The sequence below is a fragment of the Chlamydotis macqueenii genome, chromosome 4, assembly GCF_036417535.1.
Source record: "Chlamydotis macqueenii isolate bChlMac1 chromosome 4, bChlMac1.mat, whole genome shotgun sequence".
Taxonomy (NCBI): Eukaryota; Metazoa; Chordata; class Aves; order Otidiformes; family Otididae; genus Chlamydotis; species Chlamydotis macqueenii.
In genome coordinates, this window is record NC_141559.1 from 3,281,880 (window position 1) to 3,302,403 (window position 20,524).

At 41.9% G+C, this 20,524-nt stretch overlaps 1 long non-coding RNA gene across 1 annotated transcript; it reads right to left on the reverse strand.

The window, feature by feature from the left end:
* Positions 1-1,481: 1,481 nt before the first annotated feature.
* On the reverse strand, positions 1,482-6,316 carry LOC147600766 (uncharacterized). The gene is made up of 3 exons (XR_015258379.1): positions 6,225-6,316; positions 3,596-3,658; positions 1,482-1,621 (listed from the first exon to the last, which is right to left on the reverse strand). It is a non-coding gene; the product is annotated as an uncharacterized LOC147600766 (long non-coding RNA).
* Between the last annotated feature and the right edge of the window lie 14,208 nt (positions 6,317-20,524).

Here is a 20,524-nt window from a genome sequence, read left to right on the forward strand (position 1 = left end):
CAAGAAAACTTCACACATACATGGAGCTGGAAGAAAATCTCTTTGGAAAAAAAAGTGTGAAGTGGGTAGTTGCTGAAGAGACAATAGTCTCCAAAGAAAACTCCCTATGACAAAGAAAAATATGAAACCAATACTAGTTGCATCAAGAGCTCTTTATTGACAAAAAAAAATTGCCTGGAATAGGAAAAAGATCATGCTAAAATAGCAATTTTCATGGAAGCAGAGGCACATTACTTAATAGCAAATAAAGTACATAGATGACAGATATGCTTAAAATCCTCAAGATATTGAATTGCCTCAGTTTTTATTATAAGAAAAAGATTGCATCCTCAGACAGGACACAATAGATAAAGATCATTATGCAGCCATTACCACCTGCAGTTTGCCATCTTCTGCAGCCAAAATAGTCACATATTTATTGTCTGGCAGCCTCTTCAGAATCCACTAAAGAGATAGTAAAGACCAAACTCCCAAATTGAGAGGTATAAATACACTCAGCTTATCCAAAAGGGTTTTGAAGCAGATCCAACAGCAGCCAAACTGCTATGGCCTTTATGCTTTCTGGTGTGACACAGGGGACACCATCAGCTAGAGTACAGTGAGACCGCCTCCGTCATTCTTCTTGCTCTGAGTACTGGGTGACTCGTGTTGTTTTTAACATCACTGTCTAAATTACTATTATTTTGTCAGCTGCTGAGGAAATTGACCTTATCTACAGAGGGTCCAGGTGACTCCAAAGTTTAGATAACTGAAATTTTAGGTAGCAGGAAAACTATACTAGATTGCCAGAAATTGTGTAACAAGCTACACCGATTGTTTAAATCTTCATGTAATAAACAGAACTCTAAATATAACTACAGCCCTGTGGACAGTTGTCATTCCACCAAGCATCCTTATAAGAACCTGCCTGTCCCTGTAGCATGGGGTGACAACTCCAGAAAACCATCATTCCAAAACAGCTAGTGGGGATTTGTGAAGCACAACTCACCTCAAACTAATTACAGTGCAATCACATTTAAACGCAGGCCCAGGTCCTTGCCTGAGGGATGCTGTGGGTGTGCCAAGTCATACCTGGCTTTGCTGTTCTTGCTTCTTTTCAGAGCTTCCTCATTGCTACAGGCTGCTCTGACAGTCCCTGGACTGTGGCTGACCCTGGACAGGACTAGCTCTGCATTTCTCATTTGAATGCTTGCGGGGCTGTGCCCTCCTTTGGCAGGTCCCTTGGGTTCTGGCTTGCTTCCCTTGTGGCACAGCCCTGCCTCTGCTCCTCCCTGTTTAGTGAAAAAAAAAAGGAACAAGGTATGGATTTTACAGTGCTTTCTATTTCTTTTTGTGAACTAAGGTGCTGTGGTATGAAGGCAGTAACTCCAAATCAGTGACACTGGACACAGAGTCATAAACTGTATTCACAACTTACTTATCAGTTGCTCATTGCCAGTGGAAGATCCTTCATTTGTAATCACACGAAGGTCTGCCTTAAGTCCAATCTACTACTCAGGTGGGTGACAGGAGGTACACTGCGGCCAACTTCACTTTGCTCAAGTGGGAGAAGCCAAGGGGTTTGAAACTGATGGATTTTAGTTCTCCTGTTGGTAGTGACTCTTCTCTGCTGGGAGATTAACTGTAGAATAAAGGCAGAATGAAAAAGAGCAAGAAAAAATACACAAGTAACTGTGAGCATTAGGAGACTGGCATTAAGGATGAAGGAAAACAGTTTATTGAAGAAAAGTTTTCACAGAGAGAAAGCATTTGGCAGCTGTTTGTGTTTACAAAGCGCAAAACAAATTGCTTGGCAGTATGAAAGAGGCACAAGAGATGGGGCTGAAAGCGTCGAGGTAACTGAAGTAATGGCACAGGTCTGTGATGAGGGAGGCTGCAGTTAGAGGTCCTGTTACCGCAAAAAAGGAAGTCTATTCAATTACAGAAAAGGCCAGAAGGCCAGGAAGGACTTGAAAGAGGAGATGTAGGAAAAATTGGGAGGTGAAATAATCTAGACAGCAAGTCTATTTTTCAATAGTTCAAGCAAGTAAAAACATTTTTAAAGAAAATTAAGAGAACTTGCCAAAACCTTTTACCATTCCCTTCCAAAAAAGAAATTATAGGCAGTCTCCATGAACCTGAAGAACTCAAGATCCCACAGCAGTCCACATGTAATACGTTTCTCCCTTCACTCCCTACCTGTCCATGGGGAATTATATCTTTTGCTATTACAACTTCTCAACATTCATATGAAGAACTGGTGTTGGTAGATTTACTACTACTTTTGATCTCGTATTACGGAAAACAAAGCAATACTGAACTGTACTTGAGATCAAACCTAACTGATTCTTCACAGCCCATTAGTTTATGGAAAGTCAAGTTACTTTGTGCCTAAAGCCTCTGATTCTGCAGATCAGATGACATATTACTGTAGAATACACAACATCTCAAGTCCTGAATTCCATTAATAATGGGAAGGACTTACTGCCACACAGCAGGCTGTACCTAGAAAACTGCCCAAGTCAAACAGAATGGTTAAATCCTTTGCACCCGCTAAAGACACTGCTCTAACTGCCAAGTTCTGGGTCCTGCACACGTGACTTTAACTTCACTGTTATTCCCATGTTGCGAATCACACTGGAGAAGCCCACATTCATGACAGTGCACTCACAAGGTTTTTCTCATGTGATGAAAATGTTTATGTGCTTTGTTCCTTGGGTATTGGTTTAGCGACTCTCAAGAGGCTCCCAAAGCATGGAGGCAGCCTAACCACAAACCACTTTTGAAAGTCTCAGCACGAATTCAGAACATGCTGCCCTTCACAGGAACAGGAATCCAGCACCACTGTCACTGATGCCAGAGGAGTTCTGCTATTCCACTTCCGCAACAGTAGAATTTGCAGACTGCAAATCTATAAACAATGGCAATATCTCTTCTCTGCTCCTTGCCCTCTTCAGTGACAGCAAAAATTAACTCCCTATCATTGCATTTCCTGCTGCTTTCACCTGCCTGTGGTGTTAGGCCAGACAGCATGGGGCCTTTCCTCAAAATCCCAGGCAGATGCATCTTCAGAATGCAGGTGATGCAGGTAATTGTTCTTTATTTCAGCATTCCTTTAGCAGGCAACTTGTTTAAAGAGTTCCCTGTTCATCAGTGCCTCAAAACACAGTATGGTAATAAGCAATCAACTACAAGGCTGTGGCAGAACCCTCCTGGGCTATCTTACAGTTCAGATCTTTTCTTTTTTACCGTGTCTCTGCTGCAGTCCTAACATACAGCCGTCAGTTTGACTGAGATGCTGAACTACCTGTGAACTGTTCCTTAGAAAAGGAACCAATACTGAAAAGGTACTTCTCTGATCAAGAGCATGGAAGTGACAGCTGTATTTGCATTTCTCTAGCCTGCTGCTTTCTCACCACAGTATATTTTAGACTTACCATCAGGCAGGCTTCAATTGCCAGGAATGAATCAATATGTTTGTTATATCAGCTTGGACTAAAGAGAATTAAACATTCTACACATTTTAGTATTAGACATTGCATAGCACTTTGGTATGGATTTTCAGCAGCAGCTGACAGCCAGAAAGGACCATCTGGAAACTACAAAAGATATTTACCCCACCACAGGCAAGGAAATTTCTTAGAGTCTTCAGTCTTGAAGATGACAGCAGACATGTTTTCTGTGAATGGAGAGAATTAAAAAATAAGATGAAGAAAAGTTTCCTGCAGCTATGCTATCTCTTCACAATTTTATTGAAGACATTTCTGAAAGCCAGGGAGCGTATGTGGTTTACTTACACTTTAAGACTTCCTGCACTGTGGTTAAATAAACACTCTGGGTTTGCAAATACTAAACTCTCAACAGCTGGCAGAGTCCAGAAATAGAATCATTGACTGTTCTGGGGATTGTAGCAATAGCAACCACCTCCCAAAACATATTAATTACTCTGGGTGTCACCAAGTATCCAGTGGCATGATACAGATCCCTCTCTTACCTGGTACTGCCTTGAAGTAATTCGCTTGCTAACAGTTCCCCTGAGCTTTGGTTGAATTAACAGCTCCCCATGCAACCCCACTTCCTCCCTCCTCACCACGCACACACGCACTCCTCCAGCCCCCTGGGTACACTGTACCAGCGGCTGACTGAGGTGGAGCAGGCAGATATCACCAGAGGAGCAGCACACCTTGTGTCTCCTCACCATATCTCACACCCAAATTTTTGCTCTACAACAGGGGGGTCTTCCAGACATGATAGACCTTGAGAAGAGCTGAACATGAGTAGTCCTTCCCAAGGACTGAACCAAAGCATCCAGAGAAGTATTTTTGCTCTTATCTTGTAAACAATGCTTAAAAGTGTTTAAAAACTTGGTAACTGCTATCAACCAGGCCTACCTATTTGATTAACAAGAAATCAAGTCTTCAGCCACACGTGCCAGACTAGCACACGCCACAGAAATAATCCTCTAATCTCCCCTTTGGCAGTGCTCAGCAGCCTGCTTTTGTTTAATTGAGGAAATAATGTTTCATCTCCCCGGACACGTGTCTCCGAAGCTGTCAGCACACTGGCTCCATAAATGGAAAGATAACATCTGTCCCCACAGCTTGGCCAAGGACTCAGACTGCATTTCTGGCCTTTTACTTCACTCCTCATCTCTAAAACTCTTTCAGGCAGTAACAAATATTCTTCTATCCAATGCTCTGGGTCTTCCACGAACAGTCAAAACAGGCAGTAACAGAATGATCCCACAAAGCCAGTACTGCCTGCTTTCTTTAGCTTACAACATACAGTAATGGATTCTATCGCGTCTGCTTGGGGAACTGCAGAAGCACCAGACATCAGTGGACACCACAGACAGCGAATCATAGCCTTTGCCACTTGTTTGGTGCGTGCCTGCAGTGTTGCTGCTCCACCATAACAGCCAAGTTAAACAGCAAAATGAGAGAGACAGACTACTGCTCTTGAGGGGCATTTGCTAGAGAAATTATTCCAAATCCATTGTAAAATAATCTCAAAGTGGTGGAAAGGACTACTCTCTCCCTCCATTCACTGAACCACAATTTTGCAGTCTCTGGCCCTTTGTGCTGGAGCTCCAGGCTCAGGACAGCTGCTTAAAAACAGAAGCACAAGTTGTAGCAAACCTACAGCTGGTTGCAAAGCTAACATGTCCTTACGAAAGGAGAGCAAAACAAAACTACACTGACAAAGGCCCTGCAGCATCTTGCTGCAGCTTTTCCACACTGCCATAAAACTGCTTTCCTTTCTGTTTTCTGTGGCTTATTAGCAAAAATCTCTCTTGCATGGAGTCTGAGGCTGGCATTTTGTAGTTACACACCCCGTTCTCAGTACCTCAGTTCAGGGCCCCAGAGATACTATTGCCTGTTGGACTCTCTCACTTCAGATGCCATCTTTGACTTACCCTGCTGTCCCATCACTGCAGACCTCATACTAAGCTCTCTCTTGACCACTGAAATGCACTGCCTGGAATTATTGTTCTCCCAAGATTTTCTTCTCATTCTTACAAGCAGGTCTTTTTAAGACTTGCACTTCCTTGGCATCATTTTCTGTCTAAATCCATGCTATAAAAATAAGGTTCAGCATTCACCTGTACTCTCCAGAAGTGTGGATTCAATCCTGCCTTTTCAAGCTTAGCAAAGCTGCTGCTGTCTTTGTCCCACTATCACTGTTCAGCAATTTCTTCATTACTTGAGGCTAAATGGGTGAGGCAATTACTTTTCACCATGCTCTCTAATTGCTGATAAAGGTAATTTCTTCAGAAAGTGCCCGGTACTTTGGTTTCTCCTCATAGAGTTTCTGAAACTATAGATTAGGACTGTACGTACCAATAGTTTCTTTCGTAGTCATCCTAGAAGGCGTCTCTGGATTCTGCCTTCCTAAGAAAAAACTAAATAAAGGACTGTGCTGTTCCACTTGGGACACGAGATGGAACCTGGTGTCATCCAGCCAAGAAGCATATAACTCCAGTCAAGCGTTCCAGAGAGGTGGGGAGCTGCCTGTTTGCTGACAGAGAAGTAGAGGAACAACCTGGAGAGGGTCTCCTACTGTTCACGGGTGTTTAAAGGACAGTAGATCATCAGCAAGCTCTGGAAACACACTGTGCCTTACTACTTATGGAAAGAGACAACATTTAAATCTGAGATCAAAAAGATGAAACCTCTCCTTTTTCAGTGAAAGCCTCAAATCAGAACTGCAGCCTAGGCTCCAAGATACACTTGAATTCTCCTTACTGAAGCTCTTGAAAATCAGAAAGGGCTTCTCAGCGCAAATATGTCTTCTCTGAAGTTCCTATTGTGCAGCACTTCAACTGAATGTGAAGTTGGAGCAGCTCCAACAGGGCAGGTGTTCTCCTCTTCCTTCTGACCTCAGTGGGACCTGTAAGAAGAGAAGCAGCAGCAAAGGGGCTGAGCTGAAGGGGCTGCACCATATGGATGGGCAGAGCAGCGTTATGACACCATGGACACTCGCCGCGTCAAGCAGGACTATTGCCAAGCACTCAGAATGAAAGATTTATGTAGACAGCCCCGCAACTGTAATATGAGGGGTAATATGACCACGACATTTGCTCACCACCAGAAATTATTTGAGTCCAAGTGTCATATCACCACTGAGTTCCTCAGTATGTCTTGTTTCTGGGACTTCTATTAAAATGTCCACTTTGCACTTGTCCCAGTGCTACAAGTAGTTCCAAAGCAAGGGTACTTTTAGGAGCTCAGAATCCAAAAGGCAAAGATAAATAATTCAGTGCTTCCTTGGTTACAGAGAGAAACTGAGCATTTTTTAACATTTCTCCTTCCCTCTGCACACTCTGAACTGACAACACAGATGTGCTGCTCTGGGCTCGCCGTCTCTGGCACTCTTCATACTCTTCTTACATACTCTTCATACTCTTCTTACCTGTTGCCTTTCTATTGCAAGCATTGGGGTGCAAGGACTGTTTCTCGTTAGGAACCTGTATGTTGCCTAATAAGAGAGGTCCTCCTTCACACATGACATTTGTAGGCATACTATTAATATTAATAGCTGACTCATCGCTATATGGCTAAGACTTAAGGGACAATTTTTCCATCTTCACAGACAGGATATTTCATTGCCTGTCTCATTTGAAAAATAAACACGATCTGTCACGGACATTGATACTGAAGCAATTCAAAAACCACTTAGCAAACACCTTGCAAATCTGGAAACATTAACAATAAATTCATAGGCCTCCATTTAGACACTTGCTGCTCTCTGCTCTCGCATTCTGCTGAGAAGCAAACAGCTACATGTCTACCATGAAGTAAAGACAATATTAAAAATTAAGCTGTTGTAAGAAAACCCCTGATGCTAATTAGCAGAATTACACTGACACAAGAAGTAACATTTCTGCTGGGTACTGAAAAAAGACAAGTCATTAAAATGAAATGATCCAAATCCAGCACAGTATCAATAAAGTGAATTATGCAGTAATTAACATGTCAATCTTTAGCAATGATGCTGCCGTGTTCTGTTGCTTCTCCATTGCTTTTGTTTACCAAACTAAAAAAAGTTTCCCTTTAAGTTACTGTTAGACAACATCAATTTCTTTACAAGCTCTTAACTTCAAAAGAGAAGTATGTTTCACTGAAGCCTGGCTTTCTAAGTTATTCTTATTGATTTTTAAAATCCTTTCTAAATAAAAAAAAGTTTTAAAAAGACTTCAAAACCAACAATGTGTACAACTGTCAAGGAATTCCTGCAGAGAAGGTGAAAACAAAAATCTGATACAAACCACGTCACTTAAGGTACTCAGATAATATTTAATGAGACCAGCTATGAGAAAACCGTAAAGAGAAGGTACCGGAACTGCTAATTGCAATACACACTGTTTGAATTTTCATGGGTGTCATGGAAATCCTGCATTTCAAGATAAATTTAAGTTCTCCTTCACAAGCAATACATATTATTTATAAATTTCAAAAACCCAATGAGCTTGCTTTTTATAGGTGGTGGGGTAGTTGGAAGGGAGAATGTAATTTTAACTGAAAAATAGCTTTTAGAAAAATTTAGCTCCTTCTGTCAAATAAAGATTAGCATTAGGAGAGCTCTCAATATCTCTGTCAATATTCAGTTACACACCGCACCGACATCTTCTATGAAAGACAAATTACAACATACCATCCTACCTCCAGAAACATTCAGGAGAGAGGACATGGGTGTATTTACCTGGCTCCCTTAATACTAGAGAGATCTGTAACAGCTAACAAATTCACACATTCAAGTATGAAGAGACCTAAAAAGCACTGAGCCTTAGATCTGCGATACACGGTTACTGATACATGACACGCTCTATCACAGAAATTATATTGTTCTTTATTTAAACTACGAATTTATCAAACACCCAGACTGACGAAAATGAGCAAGGCATTCTGATGGTGTCCTGCCATTTAGACTGGCAAATAGAGGCCGGGTGGAGCTGATCTAACGAAAGAACACAGGATTAGGGAAAAGATCCAATAAACCGGGCACCTCTGACAGGAGAAGAGCTGCATCCTTTCCAAAATCCAAGGCAAAAAACAAAGAAACCAATTGTAAATTATATCCATATAAAGAGATAGCTGAGCATGGCAGAAAGTTGTCAGGTATCTGAGCTAGCTGGGAATATCAACTGCATCAGGAGAAGGTAGACTGAAAGTACTCAAGGATGTTTTTCACAGCTAAGGTAAATAAACTCAACAAATAAAATATTTGCTTAATGAAATTTGACTTGACTTCGCAAAAATTGCTATCTGCACTCCATCTGTAATCACAAGCGATCATTCCCACTGGCTCAACAAGGGCAGAGCTACCTTCTACACTGCAGGAGACGCACTCACCCAGGATCCTGGCCTCTAGAAGGAACTGAGGGCCTTGAGACTGAGTTGCAGTTCTCATGACATGCCATGTGGACATTTCCCTACAGGAATTCTCCATTTTGGAAGTTTTCACTGAAGAGATTGGACCCTTTTATTTTTGCGCAGCTGTATACTGCTCCAAACACATAGATCAACATTTGCTACCGTGACTACACCTCTTCAGTTCTGGGTGTGAGAAAGCACTATACCTGTTTGTGAATCTCTGCTCTTTCACAGCTAAACAGGCTGGAAATTTGTGGATCAACAAGCTGGCACAGTAAGTGCACCAGGTGAAGGCACTAAGTGATATCTGATCCACACTGATATAGTGCACCCAGGAGCAGAATTACAGCCTCGGTAATCTCTACAAAATCTGAGAGGAAAATACCCAGTAATTTTACAGAAAAATGTTTCACAGCCTGGATGACAAAACATTCATGAGCTTCAGGTACTGACATCCAGACACATACTGGAGATATTCCTGTTCCTATTATACTCGTTTCAAAAAGCAAACAACAAAGTAGTAATTGAGACCCACTCATAAGCACTGGACTAGACATTCGAAATCTAAGTCCATTATCAGGAAAGAAAGTCACACTGGCTTAGAAGTAATTGCATTGCTGAAGGGTGCATTAAACAAATAGAAAAGGAAAGTCAATCTTAATACAACCACAAGCTAGGAGCTGGAAGGAAATAATGCAGCAGGTGAAATAACCTAAGGGGATACCTGTAAATTTTAATTACTAGAATCATAGGGAAAAATTAAAAAGCCCATCTGCTTGTACCAACATGCATTAACTAAATCAAGTCAGAAACTCCATGGGTTTTTTTTTTGAAAGACTGTTCCTAGAGCTAGGCAGTGGTTTTGCCTAAATTCACTGTACACATTCTGTTAAGCGCGAAGTATTTAGTTTTAAAAATGTTGATTTGAATGCCGCTTTCTAAGGAACAACTAACTGATTTTCTAAGTGGTCTGCTCGGCCAGTTTCTGAAAGGTAGACATTTTGAGATTATTAAATTTCATTCCAATACAATTCAAAAGCAGGTTACTAAAATGGAGAAGTTGTTACCAGGTAGAAAACAGAGCCTCCAATCAGTCTGGTCCATGGGTGTGTTACTGATCTGCTGATCTAAACAGGATCTGTACATGACAATCGTGGGTTCCCCTCGTCCAACCTTCCCACTTGTCACCCTAAAAATTTCAATTACCAGTTTGAAAAAGCCAGCTATTTATACTTTCAAAATAATCAAAACAATCATCAGAAAACTGGAAACATTTGAAGCACAAATCTGATATTTGGTGGCTGCTTTGCAAATGAGAAAACCTCTTCAGTGAATTAATTTCGTTTCATCTACTGTTTGACTAGTCTTCTCATAGGCTACGTAGATATTGCCATACCTACATTGCGTGGCCAGACTAATCTGTCAGCACTGCCTTCTCAAAACAGAATTATGGTCTCCTTTTCAAACTGCCTGTGTAATTTGGTTTTCTCAAACGAATTAAGACGTTGCTCATGGCAGTCTGGAGTAAGCTATGGCAAAGCAAAGTGAAGAATCAAGATTCATGGAATAGTCTTTGTGATGTGTTGGGCTGAATTTAGAAGGTTAAATTATCTGCACTACAAACAGATAAGAACCTCAGATAGAAAACAGACTATCAAGTGGTGTATGAAAGTACCTAAGTTTGACAAACTGGTTTTTTTGAAGTGATTTTTCTAATCAAACTTTCAGGCTGACAAGCCTGAACTTTCAACAGCTTTCTGTCTCTCCAGTCTGGAAAACAGCAAGAATACTCAGACAAATTATGCATTCAGAGCACATTTCCAGAAAACACTCAGTGCTGGTATAGAAGGCACAAACATGGGCTTGTGTTGCAGGCTGCATGTAGCCACGAGAAGTAAACAGCTCCCCAAGTGAGGTGGCATTTGCAGTGACATCAACTCAGCTTGTTACCAAGAATAAAGAATTAAGCTTCACTTCTTAAATCTGTGCGAGCAGCGAGCTAAGCAACTGTGCACACAGTATACTCAATGAAACTTGTTTGATGATTAACCCGTTGACTTCTTGGAATTCAGCTCTGGAAGAGGGAAAAGGAAATACTTATACCATGTTAATCCAGCTCATGTGAAGGTGAAAAGCAGCTCTGAGAGTGTTACAGATACACAAAGTAGTGCAAAAATGACCAGGAGAAAAAGGCCTCTGTTTCTACTCAAGTAGCTTTCAGACAACATTTCAGTGACTTAATAGGCTCCCCACAAGCCCCAAGGCAAACTTTCAGTTGTGGACATTTGTTACAGGGTAGTACTAAGTTACTTATACTTTTAAACGGAGTGAGTTGCAGAGTTTCAAGGGTGATGATTGCTGCTTTTGCACACACACAGAAAAAGCACACTTCAAGCATTGATTCTGTTTCAAAATTCTATGTCCTTTACTAGGAGAAGACGACAGTTGTGACCTATATTGACTCCCACAAAGGATACACATCAACGAACAGCCAATTCAGTGTCACCAGCACATGTGCAGGAGAGCCTCCCACAATTGATCCCTGAGCTAGCGTCCACCTAAACACCACACAGGGCACCTCTTCCCTCGCTCCTTCTCCGCTATTCCATCCACTTCAACTGTTCTACGTCATTTCCCAAAGCACAAGACACAGATCCAGGGTAGGCCAGGCTACTCAGACTTTATTGTATCAGTAAGGGTCACAGACAAGGCATACAAAGATGCCCAAAGACATGTGGGGAATTGTATTATCCTCTTTTCTGCAATTAGAAAAAAATATGCTTTGAGTATTTTCTGCTGGTTCAAGAGCCAGGGAGAGAATGCAGAACACTGGATTTGTGACTGGATAAGTATCATTCATTACTAGGTTATAAAATATATACTAAATTCTTCCAAGGAAGTTACACATAGGATCTTTCTGCCTATACTGCACTGCTCACATTCACAGGAACAATGATCCTGTGAAATACAGTGGCAGAGATGGAAGTGTTTTTCAGGGAAGAAAACACAAGGCATTGGAATGATATCTATATATTTATGTGCTGTACCACAATACAATTTATCATTAAGCTGCTGACCTTGTGTTTTAAAAGACTGAGAGGCCAACTAATTCCTGCCTTAAACTTCCAAAAATCAGTAGAGGCCTGCCAGAGATGAATTATGTTCCACACAGGCTTCTCACTAGCAGAAAACCTTTTTGGTAAGGCTATCCTGAAGCCTAAAATTGAGTCCACCTCATTTCTGACAAAGCTGCAATTTGTCTGGAAAAAAAAGATAATAGTTGCACAGCAAGACAGTTCTCTATTGGATACAATAAGCTTTTTTATACACTTAAATTCTTTAGGAACACACTATTAAAATCAGTAATTGATTTGACTGTATCTATAGTCATGAGGTAGATATATATCCATATGGCCCATTTTATTTTACTCTTTGTCCCACAAGGACAAAGAACAGAGTTGGCAAAGGAAGCTTTACCTTGTGGGAGGCTTTTGGAAGCCTCATGTGATTTGTGAAGGGTGGTTTAAAAAAAAACAAAAATACTTTGGCTGTGAGCGTTTGCATCCAAAGGTATAATTCTTCTTTCTCAACAGAAACCCCTTGATTTCTGGGGAGGGAGAAAACAGAGCTGAATGTTCACAGTTAAAGATGTCTGAAGACAAAGGACTTGATAACGTTTGTACCAAGCCAGATTTTTAAGTGATACTGGCACTTTCAAATGCCTGGAGTCTGAGCCAACAGAAGGTTCAAAATCCCAACTCGGGCTGTAACAGCAGCCACTGCCCAGATGCCCTCCAAACAGGGAGCACTCCTTCTGCCACCAGCGCCCTATGGCAGACAGTTACTAAGAGCAGTACTTACCTAAAGTCACAAGCAGCCTAACCATTGAAGAAACAAGTACTTTTTCTGTTCCCCGCAACTGACTGTACAGCACCACGAGGACTACAACAAAAATTACATTCATTATGACACTATTTCTCATGCTTGTTAGACATTCACACAAAGAATAAAAGCTACTTCACAGGAGGAAAGGAAATTGCTTTCTCTGCTTTTTAATGTATTTACTTCAGCAGCTGCAACAGAATTTTGAAACGGAAACCTGCCCCCACATTCCCAGTCTTATTTTGCAAGGAGTCACCCGCTCTCTGTAAACTCAATTAAGACTTAGGCAGCTCTTGGATGTGAGCTGGTCATGTGTCATAGAACCAGCAAGGTATTTTTGGCACATTCCAAATATACATAGAATCATCCCTTCAAATCCAAGTGCCTTGATATGGTAATTACAAGTAAACCACAAAAGACGATACATTTTGCTGTTCTTCAGTAGCAGATGCTAAGCCTCTAAGAAACATCTGTGCCTTCCCACTGCCTCACTTGGGGCTTTGAAACAGGTTTTTGTGCCTCACATATACCTCTTCCTTGTATTACTGAACAAACCCAAAGAGATTTCTCTGACAAGAGCTGCAGCACTCATGTCCTCTGCATTTACAGTTGCTACTGTTACAATGCAAAGTTAGGCAGACAGGATTACACGACAGCACATAAGACATCTTACCTATTTTTTTTTAGGTGAACACCACCAGAAAAAAAGGTATAGCCTTTCAGGCTTGGAGAAAACCATGTTTCTTGCCTTTTTCCAGCTCTCTCACACCAGAACATTGGGTAAGTTGTATATTGTTTCCAATGGCCAGCTGAGACATCATCTTATGTTGCACACCCTTCCACAAAGCTCACTAGAGCTGCCTCAGTGCTTCATTACACCACACCAACTCCTGCTAGGAATGAGGCCCTGGGATGCAAGAAGTTTTTTCATCGCTGCTGGAGCTCCTTCGCTGACCCCCATGCAAACACAGCCCTCTGGCTCTCCTGTCCTGCCATTGCTGTTGCTCCACAACAGAATGATAAGTTCAATCCTTCTCTCCCCTCCACCCTCAGTTTTTCCTCTGTGTTTTCCCCACTCTCCACTGTTGAGCACGCCCTGCAGCAGTCAGGCTAGAGAACCGTAGACCTGTGGCATATCCACCTCTATACAGTTATATTATCAGCTGACAGAGCTCCCTGCACATGGCAAAAGGTACTGGTACCAATGACCATTTCCCTGCCAAGCAAAAAACACAACCTCACAAGCCTCACAAGCCCACAGAGCCCTGTCAAGAAACAGCAATAAAGGAACCAATTCCTATTACCATCCTGTAGGTGGTTAACAAACTTGACATGCAGGTGCTGGGCAAATAATTATGTTAATACAGCTAGGAAAGAAAAAGAAAATGCCTGAACAAACATGCTGAGCAAAGCAGAAAGCCAAACAGATACTGTTATTCAGAACTGCATGCTGCAGTAAGTGTTAATTTAACAGTTTCTTAAAAGTTAATACTCTTTCCTTCTAAAATACTGAATAAATGGTACATCATTTCTCACCAAGATTGTTTTGCAGCTAAGGATCTCATTTCTCACCACAAGAGCTATGCTCATATCTTGATGGGAGTCAATGAGAATTAATCCTGAACACTTAAACTGTGAGACAGGCCAGGGACACAACTAACACACATGAGAGTCTCCTATGTAGCTAGCAGCTCGTGCAATATTTCCTTCCGTGCTCTCCATTTCTATAAAGAGATAGGTAAAATATTAACTCTGCATTGATTTTTTACTTACTGCTTATTTTCTGCAATCCTGGCCCACTGGGGCTCTTGGTACTTGATATTCTAACTACTGAAATACCGATGGCACTGAGCAATACTGTTGCAAGGGCAGCATTCAGAAACGAGCAGCCCAATCCACAGGGTTAACAGGCACATTAGCAAGGAGCAGAGCTGGCTCCGCTAAGCATTTCATCGCACAAGTCACGACTTGGCACATTCAACTTGCCCGGCATTCTGCCAAGACAGAAGATCACACTATGGTGGGAACTTGCCTATGGCTTACTGCAGTAAGGTTTACAGCCTCTCCTCTCCAGCAAGCGGATCTCACCACTGCTGGACACAGAGGATGGGGCTGAAAGGGTCGCTACATGCTTAGGTATGGTACGTGCCTATAGACAGCTCTTTTATTGTCTTCCCAAAGGCACACACACTTTACAAAGCGCTTTAGCCTATGCAGTCCAAGGGGAGCCCAAACACCACCGCATGTGCACAAACCTTGAGGGCTCAGAACCCATCTGACTCCATCCTTTCCTGGCTTTGTGCCTAGTTCCCTTCCTCCCCAACTCTTCTTTCATTCTTCCTTTGTCTGTAAAAGCCAGTGCTTCTCATTGGCCAAAATGTCCATTCTAGTCTGAACAATCAACAAAACCTCATTAATACAACAATTATGTAGCAAATATTATAGAAGAGATATATGTTAAAGAGAGTAATCCTCATAGATACAAATGCACACAAGACAATGATCAAATTCAAAGATGGTTCATCCACAACTAAGTGCAAATACTTTAAAATATCTTGGTTTGTGGACCCTACAGTGGAGGTGCCTCTAATATCAAACAATCTTCTCGCAAGACACTGCCTTCCCTCAGTTGCCTTTCATGAAGCATGCACAAGTATCTCAAACCTCCAGGTATCCAGAGACCATGGGCTGAAAGTCAATGCTACACAACTGAAATACTTATTTTTACTGCAAGGTGCATTGGAAGTCTCAAATTGTTTAGAACCATTCCTTGAGAAGGCAGGAAAAAAAATCACCATCTCCATTTTACTGATGGAGAACTCACATGCTGAATACTGATGTGGACACACCAACATCCATGCCAGAACAAGAACAAAAGCTACACAACACCCAACTTCCATGACAAACCTTTCTCAGAAGGATGGGAAAAGGAGGAGGGACACGAACAGAAACACTATCCCAGGGGAAAAAAGGTCCATAGTATTATTCATCACTTCTGCAGTCCCTGCTGAAGTCTACAGTTGCCTTTTTAAAAATGTTTTTGCCTGACACGGGCTGTTTCTTTGTAGCCCAGCAGTATCACAGAGGAGTCTGGTACCATGCAGGCATGAACAAGAAGAGACAGGACTCGACATACTGTGTTTCTGTGCACTAAGTCAGCTTGGTCTGGCTCTAATACTGCTGGTTTCGTACACAAAACTGACCACCTTCTCCCAGTGAGAGAGGTTTAGCTGGAGCTGGTGCCTTGACATGAGCACCACAGTTTTGCTTTTGGGGCCTTTCTCATCTAGGCAACAGGTTTCTATGCCATGCAGCCTCAAGAAAGCTAAACATTTCTCCAGCCCAACAGCTGTGAAAAGTTTGACTTTTCTCAGTCCTTTTTCCACCGAGATGCATAGCAGTTGAGACATGCTTATAGATTATGATGCCCTCATCATCACAAGGTGGACAACAATGGACAGACAAGCTAAGACAGTTCCAACCCTCGGCCTGCATCAGCCCAGGAGAACGATTCACACTCATCCCATTTTGTTTGTTTGGACTGTAGGATCCATGCAATGGGGGCTATTTTTAAGTCAACAGACATACAGTGCCTACACTGTCTCTCTCAAATGCATTATATAGAGAGACTGCTGATCTCAGTGGGTGTTCCTGCCTCCGTTGGAAATGTAATTACCATCCCACAGCCTCAGAAGTGGTTTCTGCAACTCGGCCAGAGCATTGCAGAGTAGCTGAGCTGCAGGTGTTCCTGTAATGACAGCCAGGGCTGAGCAGCAGGACCCATCTCTTCTGCAGCACCTTTCCAAACATTTCAGACAAATTCATTTGCAAAGAGTAAGCAAGCACATAAATCAGCGCAGTTTTAATACGTCTACTTCCTGACTCTGCAAATCGAATACACATGCTGTATGCTTTTTTCCTACTTTCCTCACAAATGATGTAAATATTTATCTCCTCAGTAAGAGGCCCTAAAGAACGCCTATACTTTGAATAACGAAATTCTCATTGCCTTCAAGCACATACTAATGCTTTAGTGCACAGTAGCCCAAAGGCTCAGATGTTTGCAAGATGCTAATTATTACCTATTTTGACACCAAGCAAAGAAAAGCAATCTGCATGCAATGTATTTTCCTGATTGATATTATACTGTATTTACTTAATGACACACTAGATGAGGCCTCAAAGTAATAGCTTAAGCAAAAACACACATTAGGGAGCAAGAATTTCAGACAAGTTAACAAGAACCAGCTCATTCAAAAGAAGCCATGAGGACACTGTGCTTCTCACAGCAAATTACCAAGTACACAGATCTCACTTTCTAGTGGCTGAAAGAATGCGAAGAAGGGAAGGAGCAGAAGGGATATCCCCAGAGTTTCAAAGCAGCAACCATATCCAGGAACTCAAGCTACTGCATTAGCTGCTCAACTTCTGACAAAGTTTTTAGGGAGTGTTTTCTTGGAACTCATCTCAAGAACACGTTCAAGATTTCAACACTTCAGTAATGAATTTTCCTTCCAAAAAAAGCTGAAGCATTCTACCATCCTCCAAACAGACCCTGGGATGCCGTCTTCAATGTACAGTATCATTGCGCTTTAAAGAGTGCTGACCTACACTCAGGCATGCTATTCCATCCCGCATCATGAGTCCACTCTTCTCCAGAATAAAGTGGGAAGGGTTTCTGTGGGTGGGAGGCAAAATAAGCCTCAAGCTTATTTCGTTATGAGAGATGGGCTTTGGCTTATTCTGTCAATGAACAGAGGGAGCACTTCCCATAGAGTGATGCTCCCTCCACAAAAGGAATGGATTTGTTCAGAAAGAAGGAAGAAAAAAAGCTCACATACCTGGCTATAGCAAAGCCTCCTCCCTCCTAACACATGGGCTCATGCACATAAAGTCTCTGCAGCTCATCATTTAAAAACAGGGTGGAGGGCAATGGGAAAGGAAGCACAACAGGAATTTATGAGCAGGTCCAGCAGCAGAAAGAAGAGGCATCACCATTTGTAGCCAAGCCTGTTGAATCGTACACCTAACCACATTTATTATCCTGCAGTTCAGGTAAAAGCTCTCATTTGCTCATACCTAGCCAGCAGTCATCGCACAAAGTGCTTTTTTGGTTGGAAGCATACTAAGACAGAAAAATCAGGGGTGGTGACAAATTCATTGTCAACCCCTAATAACTCTACATGGTCTTTATCTACACACTCCAAAATTCTGCTTAGTGACACAAATCTCACTTTTTTTTCCTGTCACTTTTGGCACACTGAATAAATCCCTGTTAATAGCTAATGATTAATTTTTTTTTCTAATTGTTCTTTTTGCAGTACACAGCATGAAATAGACTTTCCTGCCCACCATTAAAATCCTGCTTCAAATACAGGCGCCTCCATTTTCCTGCCATTTTTCTTATTGTGTGAGCACCACACCATCCAGTTGGCCCATAAGCAATCATTTCATGTTCACAGAATTATTTTACAGCTTAGGAGCCAAAGCACAGCGGCAGTATTATTACATATGCACACTAGTTTCAATATCCAGAGAGAAGCACCTGTGGTCTTTTTCTTTGGAGGACTCTCTTGCTCTTTTAGCAGCTTAGAGTTTATCGACTGACTTTTAGCTGTGACTGCTCTTCACAGCTGTCAGTCAGACCTCAGAATATTTGCTCAGACACCTAGCGAATGCTAAGTGTGTTGCCAATGGATACCTGCAAAATCAGCAACATTTGCCCAACATTAGATGAAGGCTACAGCAAGAACAGGTCTAATTTTTTCATCCTGATCAGCTTCTGCTTTCCATAAGAACAATGCAAATGGTATGCACCCCTTGCTGTTTTGAGGGCAGCTTCAGAACACCCTTTTACCCAAAGGCAGCAAAAGCTAAGTTTTGTGTGGATGCCTTGATATCATTTAGGCTGTTTCTCTCCTTAGCTTGCTTTCTCAGACTTTCAGCATCTTTTTTTTTTCTATTTAGGCATTCTCTGCTGGTATTTACTTTTAAGATGTGCAGCATTAGGCTCTTGTGCTTACAGGCATCCACACACACGAAGGAAATGATAAATGGTTGGATGAAACTAATTGCACAAAGTGCTATCTTCAAAGACGCCGAGAGAGAGGTAGTTCTCAAAAAGCAGATCATCAGCTAGTTTTTGGTGACCTAAGCTGGCACACCAATTGCCACTCCACATAACACACTTACCCCAAGAGCAGACATATGACTTCCAACACAGAAGCCAAGAGGAACCTTGCAGCTTTCAGACTAAAAATGTTTTCCTCTTCTCTACTTGCACAAGTACAGTTCAACAGTTCCAAGAGAAAAACACCGTGATCCAAAGCATTTTTACTCATAATGACCAGTAGCATCAACTGCAAAACAGCATTTTCCTTGGGAGATAAAAACACAGATTGCTGCCTAGCACTGACCAAAGCTATTTGATACGTACATCTCTATCATGCTAACCAACACTAGCTTGCCCCTTTTGTACTGCCACAGCAGTAGCTAGGTCTCAACATGCGCCACTTCCTTATTAGTCTCAACTACAGAGGTTTCTCTAACAGAACATGAACAGAACTCAACGTCTACATTTCCCAGCATGTTTCACTTCATTTTGCTGTGTCAGATGATGCACTGAAGGGCATCCCTTAAATCTGTGCCCAAGATACCTGGACCTTCAGATGCAGGGAGAGAAGCCACGACTGTCACTGCTCACACCAGGGCTGGCTGAATGTCTGACAGAGGCACAATACATCAGATAGCTCCACTCCAATCCCTTCACCTTGGTCAAAGGTCCCCATTTCTGGAACAGCAAGCATAAAAGGCAAGTCCAGGACTATGCAGTTCAACAGTAGAGGGCTTGTTTTTCAGCCTGACCTGGGGATGAGAAGGACGAACCTGCTGCGAGGCTGGAGCATATCTCGCCACACTGCCCAGATACCCAATGTAACATATGAACAGGAAAATATAGGACTGCAGGCCAGTATAGTTAATGCCCAACCTAGTTCAATCACATTAAAGCCGCACATGGTGCCTTTTCTGGACAGTGAAACACACATTCTAGGCATGAGAGGATATACATTTCCTTTTGCCTGTTTACCAAGCTCAAAACAACTGGGATTCGCTTGCTTCCAGTGTTTAACTGGACATGAGTTTTCCTCTGCTATCTTTCACCCATGTTGTTTAAACTCCATTAAGCTGGTGAGCATTAAAAACAAATCTCATGGTATTAAGGAAACATGCTAACCTCCACTTTTTTTATACAATGAAGCATTGCTATTTGCCCATTTTTTTCTACAGTTTCAAGCCTTGTTTAAAGCAAAGTGCCTCACATAGTTGATAATGAGAAATCCCAAAGTATACAATTTATTGGCAGAGAAAAACCTTACAATTCCTCCTCTTTTCCCATGCTAGGAAGACAAAGAATATATTTGTTCACTTCATCCTCTGTAGATTTTTACCAGGAGCTTTTCCCATGGAAGAATTATAGATAAGAAAAGACAGGCTCAATCTGGGGCATTTTGTTCTGCTTAAGAGCCCGTCAGCAACCCGGGCTCACAATTAACAAGTACAGCTGCATTTGGAAGAGGATTTGAATGCTGAGAAAGCTGCCCAAATTCCCTGTTCTGTAGCAGAGATATTTCTACTTGACAGCCAACTCTTCCTCCCAATCCTTTTCAACAGACTGACCTGAAATTGGCCTCTCACATGGATTTATTATGTTAAAGATTTCTGTACAGAGGAAAGATTTTTCTTTTTTTCAGACTGATTTGATTTTCCTCTAAAAATGCCTGATGCTATTT